Source organism: Macrosteles quadrilineatus, unplaced genomic scaffold (assembly GCF_028750875.1).
Source record: "Macrosteles quadrilineatus isolate MER2022 unplaced genomic scaffold, UCM_ALF_1.0 Scaffold_6__1_contigs__length_79288215, whole genome shotgun sequence".
Classification (NCBI taxonomy): domain Eukaryota; kingdom Metazoa; phylum Arthropoda; class Insecta; order Hemiptera; family Cicadellidae; genus Macrosteles; species Macrosteles quadrilineatus.
Genome location: NW_026542599.1, coordinates 53,938,111 through 53,955,859, shown reverse-complemented (window position 1 = coordinate 53,955,859; position 17,749 = coordinate 53,938,111). Strand labels below are relative to the sequence as shown.

At 34.9% G+C, this 17,749-nt stretch overlaps 1 protein-coding gene across 1 annotated transcript in view; it reads left to right on the top strand.

The window, feature by feature from the left end:
- The first annotated feature begins 247 nt into the window (after window positions 1-247).
- LOC128996366 (PDZ domain-containing protein 2) overlaps window positions 248-17,749 on the top strand; it is a 536,662-nt gene continuing 519,160 nt past the window's right edge. Inside the window, exon 1 of the mRNA XM_054421654.1 lies at window positions 248-489. The gene's annotated coding sequence lies outside the window, so the exon portion shown is untranslated. The remainder of the gene's footprint in view (window positions 490-17,749) is intronic.

Sequence of the window (17,749 nt, the reverse complement as noted above, 5' to 3'; positions counted from 1 at the left end):
GGCAAAGCTGCTTCTATTTACCACATAATTACCTTCCTATGCCCAACAGTGAAAACATTTGATCAGACACTTCCATAGTCAATGTTTCTGGAAGAGGAGAGAGAGGGGCGATAGGTGAATTTAGAATGAATGAGTCTTTCTTCGGTGGATGGTAGATTGTAGAGGCGCTGGAGAGAAGAAGAAATCTGGCAACGTCGCCTCAGTCCCCCCTCTGTCGGCTCATTCTGTAACTATCGCTAGCGTCGTCTGGCTCGTGTTGCTGTCGCGGTCGTGTTTACGTTTAAGTTTTATCAATTAAAACTTTACCGTTCCAGTTTTTATGGTGTGTTGAATCGGTTCAACAGCAGTGATCCGTGTTTTACCAAACTTTCCGTGTGTTCCGCGTTTTGTGTGTCCGAATCAGAACTGGTTTGCATCGTCTGTTTTGTTTTTGGAACAGGTTGTTTGGTCCGTGGATTGGGAGCGCTGAATTGGATAGCTTAACCAAAGGTGAGTCTTATGTTTGATTGTGCTTTGCGTTTTATTTTACAAACACATTGTGTAGCACATGTGTGCAATACTGTGCAACAGTAACAGATGTGGACTTGCTCTGCTAAGTAAACAATGTTTGTGTTTCCTATCAAGGCAAAAATGATACAATCTACAGTCAATGATTTTTAAACAGTAAATTTAGTGCCTTTTCGTAGTGATGTTTGTGTACGGTTTTTTTGTATCGATTGAAACTCACAAGACAACAACTTTTACTTGTTTTAAAATGCACGCTTTCAGATAAAAACTTAATGTTTTATGTTACTTTGTTATGTGTTCTATTATTTTATTTTTTTTTTTTGGGGGGATAGATAAGTTATCGGTATTATCCACGAATACTTTAAGTATTAACCCTTATAACTTAAATATTATGTAAACTTACAGTGTTAATTAATTGTGTTAAATAGTGTCAAAGTATATGTACAGCAATAATTAACATAGAACATAAACTTGTCAAGATTGTAATTGTTTCTAAATCCGCATGCTACGGTAATACATAAACATAAAACTTTCAAAAACTGATTTAAATAAAGTCTTAGTTAACAATTTGGTTGGTAGGCCTAATACAAAGTTAGGTACTGTATTTTCCTTTCACATTTCACGCAATGACAAGATGTCAATATGCAACCTGGGGCCCATTTCATAATAAACTACAAGTTACATTTCCATAAGATTTGCATTGGGCGATCAGCTGATTTACTAATAATATTAGTTTGTACTTTATTATGAAATGGGCCCCTGGTCTAAGGTCTAGAATGTGTTGTTTAATTGTTGGGAAAAGAATGATAAGTCGAAGTAGAAACCTCCATGCATTGTCTTTGTGTCAATGTGCTTTTGGAGTGTGGCTATAATTCTGAAGCACTGTTCTGCTATGGGGTTTGTGATAAGTTTGTGATGTTTATTTTTAATTTTTGATACATTCGAAATCCAAAACGATTTGTTTTTTCCATCAAAAGTAAGTCAATGTCCGATGGCAATGTGCTCAAAAATTCTAACAAGATGGGATAACCTATATTAATCCTATACTGCCTATAATATTGAGTAACGTTGTTAGTATAGTTGTAGTACACATATAGTAAGTAGTTTAGCTTATCACAAGAGCTCGGCAAATATTCTGTTCTCGTTAATAATTATACATACCCATTCGTAATTTACTTTTTACTATAGAGATAAACTTAACAAAGGCAATTACTTCATTTCGTTCATTGACAAAATTTATTGGTGAATTGCAACTTCTAATTGTTTTTTTTTCTTATCAGAAATCGTTCACACACTACGGTGCATTGTAATATTGTATTTTAATTAGCATTGATATAATCTCTTTTTTAATTGTAAATTGTCTGTACGGTACAAAACATTCCAAAATTAGCAATGATGCATGTTACTTCCTCATGATACATTCTGTTGTAAATATTCATCAGCTGACCATCAGCTGTCGATTACTGCAGTATCTGGGTTAGTCAAGGGAAAGTGTAATTTCTTACACGATGTTCATTATCTACACTGGCAGTACAATTCTGCAAATCCGCTCTTTCATTGAGTGTCAAATACAGTACATAATGGATATTGCGATCCAAACAAGCGTATGACTAATTTATCATTAATCTAATTGTAAACATTATTTCTTTATTTTTTATTGGTGTTTTAGTGTTTTGTAGCACCGGTGCGGTAAACGTATGGTGTTTATTTTTTATTTTTTATTAAATGATACTACTATAATCATGATATGCTTTTTAGCCAGCTGGCTTAGTGACTATAATGACACCTGTTACATTAATTAGTCTTGTATGTTTTAAGCGATTGCCATTGACTATTGGTTATTGAAGTTGTATCAATAGTCAAAGATATTAGTATTGATAAATAAAAGTTACTGTGACCTTTGCTAGACTATAAATCCGGGATAGTGATTCGGTTCTTTATTCTCTTTAAGATTTTTCACTTTCCATCGATTAAACACAATTTAAAGTCATGTTTCTGTTCGCACAGTAGGCCTATATTGGGTGGGTTTTCATTTTTAGTTTTTACTCTCATTTCTTGTCATTTCGCCATTTAAAAATAGTAAAAAAATAGTCAATAGCAGTTACATTGGTTTTTCATAAACTATTATAAAACCATACGTGGTATGTATCAATTATCTGAAAATCTAATTAAAGAAATGTAAATAAGCTTTAGAAACTTGAATGGTGTTATTTTGCGTGAAAGACTGGCAGAAGTTGATCCTCACAGATGTCTAATAAATCGTTGGTTTCAGCAATTTGTTAGCGACCTATTCTCTGTTGAACTTCTAGAATAAAACCGGCATTAACAGTTCAGGCAGAAAATGGCATTTTTAAGTATATTTAACAGAATAAGATGGTTCAAAACTATTTTAATTTCTCCCCCTCTACGTACCTGTATAGGGAAATTAGACAATTGTTTTTGTCAAAATTATCGAGTTTGAGTGTTTGGTGAATAAATTCGTTTAGGGGACCCCCCTGAATAAAAAGTGGTTTTCGAAGTGATGTCTGTGTGTGTGGATGCATACCAACACACCTGTGGTCCAATTTTGATTTTATAATATTTTTCATTAAACCCTATAAAATGACAGAAAAATAGTATATTTTCAAGAAAACGGCCCGAACGATTTTTATTAAATTTTAATTTGTTATAGTCCTTCGAACTCTTAGCAAAATGGTACAATTAAATAGCTGTAAAAATAAAAGAGCTAAGGTTTTTGTAATATCTTTCTTTGATTTTTCCTGTAGAAAATCATAATTACCCACCAGTCCCGCCATTTACCCATCACCCATGATAAAGGTTCTGGGCTTCTCCCAATATTGGCGAAAGTGTGTGTCAGATTGCTGATAACGTTTATGTTCAATGTGGAAAATGCACTTCCACTCAATGTATTTCGAATAAACATGTGCTTGTGTATTGTACCAGGTAAATCTCGTAAAGGGCAATCGTTATTTAGAGTTACGATGACGACGCGGTTACTGACCATGACAGAGCCACAGTGGTAACTGTTATCTGAAAGTGAAACTTGTGGTTGTGGTCAAGCTCTGATTATCTGAACACTCTACACAGACAGCTACCAGCTACCGGGAAAATCGCGATTAGCTCAAGAAACAGTAACTGAGTCAGTCCCTCCCAGTACACATAACCTTTCAACACAGAAAACATACTTTCAACAATACTTTGGATAGCAGACCTACGTTATAGGATAGGATATGATGGAGCCCTCTGAACAAGAAACAAAAACATCTTTGCAGTATACAAAAGTTTGAATACTTCGCTGTTACTCACAGCATTAACCAATTTGGCTTTGAGAAGATGTATGTTTTCGGTACACACATAATGTATTTTACTTACACAAATTTAGTTAGATAAAAATACGTAGTCTATTTAAAACCACACATCCTCATAAATAAACTAGAAAGAAACATACCTAAAAATTGGTTTAAGTTGATACATAGGGATTAGAAATCCATTATGCAGTGAGTTTCATCATTGACTTTGAATTGTAGACATAGACATAACCTTATCGTAAAATTTGAAGCCTGTTTTTGACGCATGTTTCGTGTTGGGTCAAATGTGTTTCTCTTTTTTTCTCAACATTTTACGTTTTGTACTTTACTTTTTGAAATACATTGTTGTAGCACCGGAACTGTAATATATCAAATATTTGGTTTTACATTACCTTTATCAGTTGCAAAAGTTCAGTTTTTGGAACTGATAAAGGTAATGTAAAACCAAATATTTTTTACTTTTTGGTTGAAGCCTAATATTGGGGAACAGGCGATCGTTTACAATAGACTCGTTTAGAATTTTATCAAACGTAATTAACAATAGACGCCCTTAATTGTAAATAACTGAGTGTTCTCTGGCATACACCGGAAAGAATTAAACGATGATAAATCTTGAAGTACGTTTCAATCGTATGAGTGATACTTAACACTGACCATACATGTCAATATATATATAATCAATGCTCAAAGACCGCTAGATTCTATTACATTTTTCCTGTCGCTATCAAGCCTCGCAGCTGCCACCGAGTGTTTACGACTCATTGTTTGACGTGTTTGAAATGCCGTAATAACCAGACTGCACGTGCTTATTCAGATGTCTCGAGGTTAATGGCTGTTTTACCACTGTTAGTTAATGTTGCGTCTCAAAATATTATTGAACTTTTTTTGTCTGCGTTTGCGTCTGGGACTGTGACTGAGGGGAACGTCGTGGGAGATCGCTCTTTTAAAGCGTGGTTCTAATAAATGTTGAACAAAATGTACAATTCCTGTTCGTCCAGAATTAAGGTTAGAGTAGAACAAAGAGTTTATTTTGTGGTGCATTGTTGGGAACGTGGTAATTATTAATCGGCGTTTCGCGGTGTTTTCATGACAGTAGGGATTTTCATCTTTGCCGTAAATAAGGACCTTAATTGCGATGTTTCAACTGTAATCGTGCTGTATACAACACTAGAGGTAGAAGACAGAAGGCGGGGGGAATGAAATTACAGTGGAACCTCGATAAGAAGACCCTCGATAACAAGTCACTCTTGATAACAAGTGTATTTTTCAAATCCCCTTGAATTTATTTTACCTCTAAACACATGTTATTGCAAACCTCAATAAGAAGTCAACCTTGGTAAGCAGACTTATTTTATAATCCCCATGAGAGTATTGTTATCAAAGTTCTACTGTACTTGTGTAGCCCTTTTTTGTTAGCTAAAACCTCTAGTTCCCCAGACAGGACCATTTATTCACAATCACAATGATCAAGGACAGTCGGGATCAAAACCTGGACTCTATCAACTAATCCTACCGTTTTTACTTCCAAGTCGTCGTTGTTTCTTCTTCTATGCCTTCACGATTTACCGATAGGAGAAAGGCCCAAACCTACGAACTCCTGGAAAGCAAACTACTAGAAACTCGAGGCATTTTTATGCGGCGGTATTTTAGCAGACCGAAAGTTCCTCTCTGAATGAGGGAAAGAGAATCTTCCTGACACAAAAGCTAGTTCTCTCAGCAACAATGGAATAGCTATGGCCGGGTGACCCAGGTGGTATAATCCTAGTTTCTAGTCACCTTCAACTCTGCTCTAGAGATTGCGGTAGAGATACTGTAGTTGTTGGTCGACTCGGATTGTTCTTCATTGTATAAAATGAATTCTTTTATGGATTCATGAACTTCATTTTAGATTTATCGTCTTTATTTAGCTTTTTATTTATGTAGAGGATAATTTTAATGTACGCCTATATTTTTGTGATTGTTTGTCTTTAGGCGACGTTTTCCTGTTCAGTATTTCAGAATTCATAAAACGTTTAGACTTTAAAATAGGCGTGTTTTATTCCAAATTTATGAATGGAAGGAGGGACGAGTGAGGTCTATCGTGATGATTCTATATTTATCGATTGTCAGAGTTTCCTTTTCTTTATCCAGAAATATTTATTGAAAGTCCAATGATCAGGACATGTTCTAGTTTCGATCCATGAAAAAAGCTACTAGCTTTGAACGAACCCTTATAGCTTTGGTTTACAAGAAAAGACATATCACCTACAAGGAACAGCTATAGACTATTTCTTTATTCAATAGAGGGTAGTTGAATGAACTGAATAAACCACAAGTAGTGTGAGCTGCTGTAACATTAACATTTTCTCTCTTTGACTAACATAATTGTTAGTTTTGTATAAATTATACTAAGTCTACAATAAGTTGGCTTAAAGTTGGTGTATACGGCAATAAATCGGTACTGTAGTTTACATCAGCATATTCAGTCGGTAATCATAACCAAATTTAGTTTTCCTAATCCACGTTTTAAATACAACTATAACTTTATAATGGAAATCTTTCTCTAATCAGAGCCAAATATTAGTCCTAGCTTAATAGACATATAAATAATTCTCGAAAACGGTCCTCTTGCAAGCACATGGCATTGTTTACCGTTTGTACGCGGTGCAACTCCAAATTCGGCCGCTGCTGAGCGGACCCGAGGACCCGCCCACCCAAACGCAGCCAAAGGTCAATTATGACCCGCGGGTCCGCTCCCTTGTTATCGACGTCCTTGAGTTGATCTGCATTACCGACACCTAATTAAGTATTGTTACTATTTGAAACGTGGGTGGACATTCGCTGTTTGGGCTGGTTTCGTGCGAAGGCTGTTTGTAATAGTTTTGTCGTGAATTCAGGTTTGACTAAAATACTGGTATCTGGTAAGTTAGGCAACAATAAACATTTATATAATATACTTACCTCAGACAAATAAAAGAATTAAAATATAACAACCACTTAACTTCGGATAAATTCAATTCAAAATGTCAAACTATAGGAATAATTAATTGTAATCGGACGGAACTATTTTCTTGGATTTTTTAATAAACCAAGGTACGGCAATAATCAGTTCTCCATTATTAATTGTACCTTTCACAGAATTAATATTTTTCTAAGTAATTAATTTGATCTAGAGGATTCTTTCGATTTCTAGCAGTTACTCAAAGAGTTCCCTACACTTTTTTACAGTTAACAGTTGCTTATTGGTTTTACACTCTTACGTCTAGAATTCCATTGCGGTTTCTAGCAGCTTCTTGAGTTGTATAGCAATTCTTAAGGTCTCTAGAAGTTTCTTAATGATTGTAGCAGTATTAGGCTACATATTTCTTACACTTTCCTTTAAATAGTACAGTTTTCTACACTTTTGAACATTTTCGACGAACACTTTCACGAACTGTAAGGTCACACACGGTTCTTCTCGATCGATCGCCCAGGAAGATTGGATATTGTCCAGCGGATGTTTCCTGTAAATCCAGGATCAGCCGCGTCCTGGCCAGTCGAGCGTCTCCAGAATGATTGTCTGGAGAATCGACAAGAAGAATACACCTTCTTTGTCCTGCCGAATCAGTAACAAAGATCCATTGTTCGAGTCATATTTGGAAGTTTGTCAGTTGGTCTTCTTAATTCAGTACATTTACCTTGAATTAGTAACCAAAAACCAAAGTTTTGTCTGGCCGGCATTGGTAAGTTGACGAAGTTGTCCAAGTTATGGGTTACATGATTAGGTTATAAAAATGTTCTCAGTTTTCATCATTAAGAGTTAAGTGTACAGCATACGTTTTACCATAAAGAGGTAAAAGATAAAGTATACATACACTGCCCCAATTAAACCATAGATAAAGCAAACGATTTTAGCTTAGCTAATAGGCCTGTCTCAGTCGAAATTTACGAGAAACTGTACAGCTAATTGATTTTCTTCAGATTCTAAGTGCTGAACTTCAACTTCATTACCTTACACTCGTGTATAAAACAGCTGATTTTGCTGCACTATGACAAAACAGGATTACTCAATCCTAACGTCAGAACCTACAGGATATGACCCAATAACTGAACAATTCTTATGAAAAAGTTGGAAACATTGTTTTGGCGTGTGCTGGCATAATGTGCATTTCTCAGTGATTAGCCTTTCTCTGAAAACTACTTAAACAATTAATTGCGAGATTTAGATTAATTCGTCACTTGAACTGAACCTTCATTTTACTTTAGAGGTTTGTTTCAAGTATTATTTGCCACTTTCTTTTAAACAGTTATTCTAAAACGCTACTAAGCACAAAATTAAAGAACTGTAGTTTCATAATCGTCGAAATATTCCCACAATTTAAAAATACTCCACATGTTCCACTTCAACAGTTTTATTTTGCATACTTTACCATCACAATAGCTACAGGAGCTCTGGTATGTGAGATTCCGTATAGGTCGGTGTAAAGCATTGACTATATATACCTGTAGTCAATGGTGTAAAGTCATTAGTGTTGATGTAAATTTTGGTGAAATAGAAAAATATTTGTTTCCACTCAAGCCGAGTCATTTATTTTATAACATACTTTCAGCTTAAAATTAGTTGGATAGAAAGTGCCCCGGCGGAACTGTAAAACCTCAAAATCATCTTCATCTGGTCCATAATGATGTTACTTCTTTAAGGGAGGAAGTTTGATTTTTGGCTTAGTAAAAATAGACTTCCTATTCCCCTGTGTTACTTTAAGTTTGTTATACATTATAAATGGTAAGCGTATTTGAATTGAACATTGAACATACCACAGAGTCTGCTAATGCCAATTAGGCCTACTGATTTCAGTTGTTTATAACTTTAAACCAAGCCATACCAAGTAGACTTCTCATCCACTTGTAAATGTTGAAGCTCGTTTATAGTGTCTAGTTTATGCCCGGTAACACTGATCGCTTGTGATGACGAAATTTTGTTTTATTATTTTAGGGTTACTTAATTTTAATATTAATTAATTTTAAATTAATTAATTTTTAAGTTAAGGTCTCACGATTTGTGCTTTACTGTTTGAACTAGATTGTTTATGATTACATCGTTTTATTTGGTTATAGGGTTTTAAATGACTGAAAAAAAAAATACTAATTGTAAACAAAACACGACCTCTACAGTGCACAGTACAGAACTAACAATAAAATTGATTTCATTTGTTCCATAAGGATGAGACATCTTCTAAGGGAGTATGTTTTATCTATGACAATACTGAGGGGGGGATGGATGTCTACAGTTTTACGTTTTACCCAAATGCAATATATCTACACTGTACCCCGCTACATGTATGCTCATTCTACCATTTTCTCTGTAGTTAAGCTGCAGCTGTTCCATCCCAAGTACAAGATGTGTGCTCGTACAGTATCTAAGTCAATTTTAGCTGATGAAATTGAAAAGCATTTCACCTTCGAAATGACACGACCCAGTTACAAGCTCACGTGATTGTTCACCGAACTTCCTCACTTGTGAATGGTGTTGGCGATAATAGCCGTCTTGTCCGATAACGTAGTGTGAGTAGTCGGTGTTAATGACTTCCGCCCACACACACACACACACACACACTACACAGTGGGTCGGCCAGAAGTAAACAAACTTAACGGGGACACATCATACAAGTCCTTCAGCGGTCAAAGGAGTTTGTAGCGTATTAATTATTTTTCAGTATTTCAGTTCAGTAAATCAAGCATTTCACCCAAGAATTATTTCGTATTAATTTTGGTCAACAACATTGTCTAAACTTCACTAGGTTTGAAAAATGGCTCCCATCTAATTTGATGATGATGATTAGACAATAAGTGATGGATTCTAACCAAAGTTCGGAGTTAGACAGTAACATAACCTGAGTTTGGATTCCCTTTCAAAATAGGTAAACAAATTTATTTTTAAAAAGCTTAAACAAATAGGACGATCTGCAAGACAAAATGACTAGTTTCCGATAAACACAAAAAATATTAATTGAAACACGTTCGTATTCATATTTACAACAGTGCTGCTAGTTGTATTCATGACGGCTTCTACATAATATACGGATGGTGGTCATTACCAGTGTTGTAACCCGAGCCGGTGCCCAGACTGCGTAACGTGACGGTCGGGACAATATCTGCGTTATCCGCGTCACGTAGCGGTGACTAGCAAACCTCTACAACACTACACTGCACTGCCGCCGCAGCAAACCTGCAGACTGAGCGAATTTAAATTTGCCCGATTGAATTTTCAATTGATTTACTATTCAAAATGTTAGGTTTAACGAGTACTTAGGTTTGCTACCATAGATGAGGGAATAGTATATTTCATCACTAGGGCGTAAAGTTACTCATTTCGTATAATGTTTACGTTACTAATGCAGACTTCAGGACATCCTTATCCCATTTACCAATAAAAGTTGTGGTTAGTTTTGGGATAGAAAAGAAAGGAGCTGAATTTAGCCATAGACACAGTGTGATTCAGTAAATGACTGGTTTTTGTGGAGCATTCCAACCTGCTAACCAAGTCACATTGACATGACAAACTACACCATCAACTATCACATTAACAAAATATGTGTGAGGAAATAGAAGTTTATATAGTAGCACATTCTGTGAGGGACTCTTCCATTTGAATAAGAATTTGGCTACATCTGCTCATGGGATGTCTACTTCGGTAAGAATCTACATCTCACGGAGAAAGTAAAAAACGTAACCGTCATGCGTTGCGCCAAAAAGGGCTTGTTTTGGCCAACTAGCCCCGTTTTGGGCTTCGCAATTAGAAAGCCGCGTAATTCTGAATCAGCACGTTTTTCTTGTTTCTCGCCTCAGCCGCGAATTGGCCTGTAGCTTTTACCTTCGGTGCAGTCAGGGTCAAACGGTAACCAGAGCTTTCTAACGTGCGTGTTGCTCCGTGGCGTATCCGTTAATTACTGGCCTTGTAGACGTATAGAGTTGTCGGACATTTTGGTTTCTTAGTATGAATCAAAGGGCTATTCAGGAATTCATGTGCAGCAAGAGTTAGGTATATTTTAGTTTGCTTGGTTCAAAAAATATTTTTATTGGTTAATCTGTATTTGTTACAGTCACCTTTGCTTGAAGGGATTGGTTGAATGTTTAAAGAACAGGAACTGTCCTGAAGGTCCAAGCTCAAATCACGACAGTCACTATTGTTTGAACTAAATACCACTTTGATTCCAAGATACAGAGCCTACATTAAACTTGTATGTCCACACTGATCTCGAAAATGCATCGATTGGTCTTTCAACCTCTCCTAAAGAAATACATTGTTTTTTGTTTTTTTTTTGCTGTAGATATTAGGGATGAGACACTTAAAATGTTCGGCTATTTTATTTAAGGTAAATCTAATGAGAGTCTGACGTACTTTATGAAATGTTAGTTACCGCTGTCTATCGTTTCGCAGTCAAATTGGATACTTATGTTTTCATCCCATTTATATGGCATAAGCTGCAGCTATTCGAATGCAATTGTAAAAGTGTTTTTCTTATTCCCTTCGTGAATAAAGTGTGTACAGATTGCATTATTTCTTGGTTATTTAAGGTGTTCAAAATTTAATACCCCGTCAAATAGTCTACCCTGCATTTTCTCCTAATCAAATATCACACTAAAAAATCAAAAAGAAAAATACAGCTGTATCATCAACAGTTCAATTAAAGCTTCACTTCAACTTCACCATTCAAAATCAACGGTGTGCATTAAATGACGTACATATTTACTCAATTTCCACAAGAACTGCGCGGAAAGGTAAAGTTAAACGGAATGCGTCGTAATTAAGACGATACACGATTCTTCTCGTGCATTAAGTGTAAACATTTCAATCGGGAGAGTGAATGCGTGTTTGATATGCGTGCAAACTTTCATCACTTTATTGCCATGCTCGGTTTGCTGACTGAACAACAAGACGTCTCTACAAGGCTTGGCAAACTAATAACTAATTACACACGTCAGTTTCTTCATTGGAACTTCAACACTTTCATCTTTCATCTCGGGTAGCCACTTTCACTGTTTAAAACAATTTGGACTCCAAGAAAGTAACCGGGTGATTATAATATTTTTTCAGTTGAGTGTTGAGTGACGAATGGCTACTTGGGTTGGGTAAGGGAAATAGGAGGGTGTCTTGCGTTAACAATGATAAACAATCACGATAGTTAAATGCATTTTAATTATAAATGAAATCATATATCTTCTGTACAGAATCAATAGTGAGACATAGACCGTCTGAATATTTCTCCTGTGATGTAGGTATGTTAGTTCCCGGTAAACGCAAAAACTAATAAATCCACTGAGCTTAAATTTAACAGAAAAGATCATGTAGAATGCAGATCGTGCATCCGAACCACTTAAGTCATATTAGTCCTCTTCGCCCGAACTTCCTTCAAAGTTTTGAAGCTTTCATTGAGCTTTTTGAAAGTAAATATTGTTTGGTCTCAATTTTTCACTATTGATATGGCGTGAATTTACAGTACTTACAGTGCTTACATTTTCTTTTACATTTGCATTTCATTTCTATTATTTTTATATGTTTCTATTGAACCATCTACTAGATTGAATGAAATTTATCTTTATTTTCATTTATTGGTTCGGGAAATCATAATTTCTTCCACGAGAAATAGCTATCTTAATTTCAATAGTTTGAGCGATCTCGAAGATATTTCACTCTTGGTTAAATACTATCGTATTTCATCAATTGCCATTCTAGCGTGAAATCCATCGTAAAGCAGCCTGGAGGAAAGAAGAAAGGAAAGACGGATTGCAGGTGATAAAATTAGAAAGTTTTTTATTGGTCAAGGTAAGCGGAGGTGGAGATTACATTTAGAGGTCCTTGCTTTACCGTTTTAGGATATCAAAAATATTTATTTAATCAAAACTCAAAGTTAAAAAAATTGTAAAAAGTCAAAAACTCGTCCAATTATAACAGTGGTGTTGTTATCTGGACGATTGAAAATACAGCAAAGAGTCTTTTAAAATGTAGTTTCTTAAACTATCTATATAATGTAAAATACCTCTATAACTAAATTGTTTATATTTTACACAAATGGGAGTTGCCTTCGTATTGGTCAGAATGCGGAACTTAAATCCTAAAGAACCTGGATCAAATCCTGCCAATCATCAGTGAATTGTGATAAAATCGTAACCCGGTGTTTCGAGCCCTGCCGAAATCCAAAATTCTTGTCAGCTGATTTATTGGAAGAAAAAATCAGGAAACATTTCTGGCGTTATCACACAATAAGAAATATATGCCTACTTCTGTGTAATGGTTCAAGAATAACGGAATTGTAAGGACAAGTGGAGAAACAGAGAGTGATCAAGATGAAGAGAGAGGGAGAGATAAGTATGATATGTGGGAGGAGAAGGAGCAAATGTCAGAAGTTCCAGTCCTTTCTATAACCTCGAAGTTCTTGTAGATCCGACACAGTTTTTCAGTTATAACATTGGATTTTTGCTACTATAATAAGAGTATTCTTGTACTCTCGAACAAGTGTTTGACAATTCTTCAATTTCTTTCTTTCTTTCTTTCTTTCTTCCTTTCTTTCAATCATTCTTTATTTCTATCTTTCTTTCTTTCTTTCTTTCTTCCTTCTGCATTTCTTCAATACATTTCTGTTAACCAATATTTGTCTTTAAACGTTCTATAGGCCCTCTTTTCTGAGCAAACAAAATAAGGTATAAAACTGGGTAGAAACACATTCAGAGGTGATCTACATTTATTTACTGTTTAGTTGGGTTAAAGCCTTCCTTATTAGAGCTGAACGTGAAGAACTTGGTAACTAATCAACACGTTGTAATGCACTTACACTTGTTAAAATATTAAGGTTGGGTGTAGCCATTGACTGAGGATACTGTATGTAAACTTCTTACGCTGGAAATCAAAACTTATAATATTTTGGAAAATGTTTTAGTGATAGGCAAATGCAGGGTAAACAAAAATTGCGTTTCTGACCATTAAACTTATTCTTGGTCTTCGAGGACGAACATTAGTTTGGAAATAGGTCGTTTTACTTTTTAAAAATAGTGTTAAAGTACATGAATTGTCAATAAATAACAAGACGTAAAAACACATACGTATACCGAACAGAAATTATACCTTAAACTGTATTCAACTGTATCATTAGCACGACAAACCCATTACACCATCTATTGAACGTGAGATGTAACAATACTTTTGCATAGTAGTTGGTTTTCTGTGCTTTTGCTAAGATGTTTGGATATTCTGGATCTGTAATTGAAGGTATACTGAAGTTAAAGTCCAAAACCCTGGTATTGTTTCTTTACGTTGTATTTTCTTATAGCCGGGCATTTTCTTATTCGACAAGCACCTCTTTCATAAGTGTGTTGTTTCGTAATGTGAAATTCAAAACTAAAGAAATAATTATTTGTATTCTAAGTAGCATAACTTAATTTCATTTGATTGTTTATTTATTTTTAACTGTCATATTATGATCATTGAATAGTTAAAATTTATGTAAATTATGTGCATCATTCGGTAATTATCCGGTTACTCATACAAGCCAGGTGAATCGAATTCAAAATCCGAAGAAATGAAGAAAACCTTTACAAGCAGACTACTAGTATGCCACCTGAGAAGAGACTACGATCGCAATGTTGATAACTATCCTCCTATATCACAACCCAACCCGTTGCCAACCATACCCATACCCTAGTCTAGTTGTGACCGGGAGAAAAGAGTCCTGAGGGCAAGACTTTCTCCTGTAGGAGAGAAGGAAGCGGGGATCAACTAGGATAAACAATTCACTTGCAGAATACATTTATAACCAAACAATAATTCTGTTAAAGTCGGGAGTAACTTGGAAGTATTTTTATTCTGTTTTAATTTTTTTTTTCATTCAGATTTGAACTTTTAATAGCACATGTGTTATGTAATAGTCATTGTAAATCTCTTTATTTATTCATTTATTTAAACCCAAACAAATTATCACTCAACCCGCAATTCAGGAGGTTTCATCTACTCAGGCACTTCATTCTCGCCATTTGAATTTTTGAAGTTGTCTTGCAAGTACCTAACACATCAATGATTTGTTCTTTGGCCAACTGTCTATTGACATTTTTCAGCTTGATAGCATAATCTTTTGCCAACTGTGAAATAAATAGCTCTTGCAAAAGCTTAATTTTGCCTCCTGGTTTAAAATTAAACTTTTAAAAATTATGTATACTTAATTTTATTTTTTTTTCTTGGAATACTCGTGTGTAATATATACATTCGATTCGTTCCCTACCGAATGTACGCAAAACGATTTATTTCCGGTTTTAGTTTGAGATATAATGCACTTTTTCAATGCTAATCGTTTTTACCACACCGTTTCGAGATGTAAGAAAACTCCTCCCGTTTTCAAGTAACCTAATGCCAACATTATCCTAGTTCTGGATATTACATGTAGATAAATGGACGATTTCTTATTAAAACACCTCAATCATAATATTCTCAAATGGAAATTGCCAAAGATCTACTTGGAATGACCCAAGAAATGAAACTTGTTTCGACCAAAAATTCTTCAGTCGAACCCAAAACAAACGAAGTGGGTGAGAGTCATATAGCACCTGTTCAGATTCAACCTACTTGAGAAGACCTTACTTTCTCCTAAGGTCATGGGGTGACATTGCTGCTACCAACCCATGTGACTCACCGACTAAAACATGGTGAGGTATCGCACCAAGCCCTTGCAAATACCATTTAAGTCCTCGATTCGCCGTATGAAATAAATTGATCCTAAGTCTCCTCTGAATTGGTCCCTTAATCCCAATTTGGTCCATTGTTTGTTACTAACCACAGTTTTTGGTTACGGAAAATTTGCAAATTTCCTTATTAGGACGTAGTCATCAAGGTAAGACCTAGGTCAGGAAGTGTACTTAGCATTAAACTCCAGATGCCAAAACAACATGGTTCGTAAAATGTGTTCTAGTTGGATAACTCTCGTAATAATTACCGATCTGTTCAAGGTTGATATAAAGCAACATAAATCCAAATTAGTTTGCAAACTAGACTGATTTTATCGTGAGGAGGAGATTGACTATCTACCATTATAATATAATAATAAAAAATATATATCATGTAATATTATGAGATGATAGGCTAAAAGTGCTAAATTTATTAACTTAGTTTTTGTAGCTTCAAACATTTAATCAATTGTTTTGCTTCTTGGAGCTGCAAACCTAAATAGTCTTTGTGAACATAAGTTTGGAGGCGTGTGTTTTGTGTAGGGGTACTCTCTTCCTTTTATCAATTAAACATTCTATTAAGTTCCTTCAACGGGGTTTCGATAATTTACACACACTGAATCTTTTAAAAGATGGATAAATATTTCACTTTGTAGAAGAAAATTCGAAGTTGTAGTAGTTTATTTCCTTAAGTGGCCATTTACTGGCGTAAACCCATTCATCCACTTTCTTGAATCGAAATTCAAACTGACTGTAGTTTTTATGATGAATCATGCAAAGAATGTCGTTTTATCCCTCCTTTTGCAAAAATATCCCACTTCAGGATAAAATCCTAACAGTGTAAATACAAGAGGATACATCCACATCGGATGAGGTCGAACCGAACTTTCAGGTTTGGTTTCGTTTGGTATTCAGGTTCTTGATTAATGCCGTCGCCAGATCCGACTCGTTCGCAATTTCTCCATGACTTGCTTTTGCTTTCATGATTCGATGATGGATGCATTCAAATCAGATTTTGATTCGTTTGGCATTCCAAGCTTCTACACTAGTTTGAAAGAACTCAACTTTGCTTTGCTAGAACGATAGGCTATATTTTGTGAGGGAATTAGATGTGAAAGTCGCCATTGACTGCTGGATAATAGATCAGATTTGTCAGAGTTTCAATGTTGTATTGTTATGATTTATTTTTGGTTTTGTTCATTGATTATTTTTCTCTCAAGGCCTTGGTGGAAGATGCAGTTTACAAAACTGGAAAATTCATAAAATATTCCATTTCAATTTGCACAACATTTGAAAATAAATTTGAATAATTTTTAATACATTGGTATTAGTTTGTTTAGCTCTTCTTACTCTAAGAATTAGCATATAAATTGAATTTATCTTTTCTTCTTTCACTTCAAGATTACGTAAGTAAATTAAATTAGTTAAAGCAAACGTTATTTAAAAGCAGCTCAATTGTTTTGAATGACATGCTCCTCACCAAGTCAGGTCTTTGATGTTTTTATAATTATTTCATTGATTCACTCTGCAGAATACATTTTTATACAAACACCATAAAGTCTTTCTACTGAACAACATAGGCACATTTAAATTTTTTTTTTAATAAAGAGATAATCTATTTTAATGTTATAAGCAACCTGCGTTACTTCGTGACTATATATGATATATAGTTAGTTGATAAGGGTGAACACGATTATTTCTCATCATATTCCTATTATTTGCATTGCGAGTGCGATCTCTTCAAAGTATCTTAGAAAAATTACTAGTACTAATGGAACATACTGTGAAAACACAAAATCTAACCGAAGTCTTCTTTACATTTTAGACTATTAACATTACAATATTTTATTGAATTCCCTAAACCATTAATAAAACATACTATGAAAAATACATAATCACAACACAAAATCCAACGTCAGTCATTTTCTTCTTCACATTTTATACAAATAAAGTTACAACATTTTACTTGAATTCACTGACACTTTACCAACTACAGATAACCCTATTTTCGTATGGATGTAAACAAAATTGTATCCTGGCCATCTATTTTGTAGTAAATAAATAAATAAACTTGTATGATTGAGAACAGAATTCAGCACAAACTATGCAATTTTAAAAACCTTTAGGACGAAGGGCTTTTACTGGAATATCATCCAAACCCGCAAAAGGCTCATCTAGAGGATAACAGCTCTAAATTGATACCCAATATGCCTATAAAATAAATATTTAGGAGTCGCTTTGCTGCACGCAGAAATCCAACCAATTCT